This window comes from Saccopteryx leptura, chromosome 7 (genome assembly GCF_036850995.1).
Source record: "Saccopteryx leptura isolate mSacLep1 chromosome 7, mSacLep1_pri_phased_curated, whole genome shotgun sequence".
In the NCBI taxonomy this organism is placed as follows: domain Eukaryota; kingdom Metazoa; phylum Chordata; class Mammalia; order Chiroptera; family Emballonuridae; genus Saccopteryx; species Saccopteryx leptura.
In genome coordinates this window covers 121,374,624-121,375,618 of record NC_089509.1, presented here as the reverse complement: position 1 = coordinate 121,375,618, position 995 = coordinate 121,374,624, and positions in this window count along the sequence as shown.

The following is a 995-nucleotide window of genomic DNA, read 5'->3' as shown; positions in this document are numbered from 1 at the left end:
ACTCTGTGCCATGTCCCGGTGATAAGGGGCTGTGGCCACATGACTACAGACAGCAAGAGTGTTCACTGAACTCTGACTCAACACTAAGGTGCACCAACAGCTTTGCCAAGTGGAACAGACGGGTCATTGCCAGACCACTGGCTGTGTGCCCGGTGCCAAGAGTGTGCCCATATGCTCTGGTAACAATGCTGCAGCTGGAGTCCTCACCTGACTCCATCTTTGTACTACATTCCCAGAGGTAAATTGGGGGGTATTAAGTACATCCCACTGCAACTTCCTGCCAAGGATGTGTTTGCCTTTGCATCTCTGTTGTGGCAGGCAGAGGACAGGATGACCCAGACACTGCCACCCAGCCCTTCTTGCCTGAATGGCCTTCCTTCACAGATCAGTCAGTCACCACAGGATCCTGCCAGCTGTCAGGACTGTTTCAGTGACACAAGCAGGTCCTGGGAAGACAGCCACTCAAATATGACTTCCCACCTGATCTCCATAGGCCCTCCTCCGACTGAGACCCCTAGGGATTGATAACAGTTCAGACAGCGAGGATGGCCACCCCCACTCCAAAACAAAGACCTGGTGTTTCCTCTTCCCAGGGAGTCACCCAAAGAAATGGCTGCAGGTGCCCTTGGAGTGCTCAGAGGGGGACAGCCTGTGGTGGACTCCAGGTCTGTGAATGGTTTTCATCTGAAAAATGGGTGCAGCTGTGCTTCTCTATCATAGTGACCTTGTCAGGTTTCTGGACCCTGTTAACTCTGAAGGAATGTCCTAAGAACTAGTCTTGACATCCCTATAAGTCTTGATAGCAAACTTGTTCTAGACAAATCACTTTAAATCTCCACACAGCAACTCAGAGCACTCTCATCCACACATATCTTCTGTGTGAGCTTGGAGCCAGCCTTTGACACTGTGACACAGCTGGGACCAGGGTGAGGCCTAGGGTCCTACCCAGGCCGAGAAGCACCTTCACCCGGACTTCTGAGTTCGGGTTCACCTCA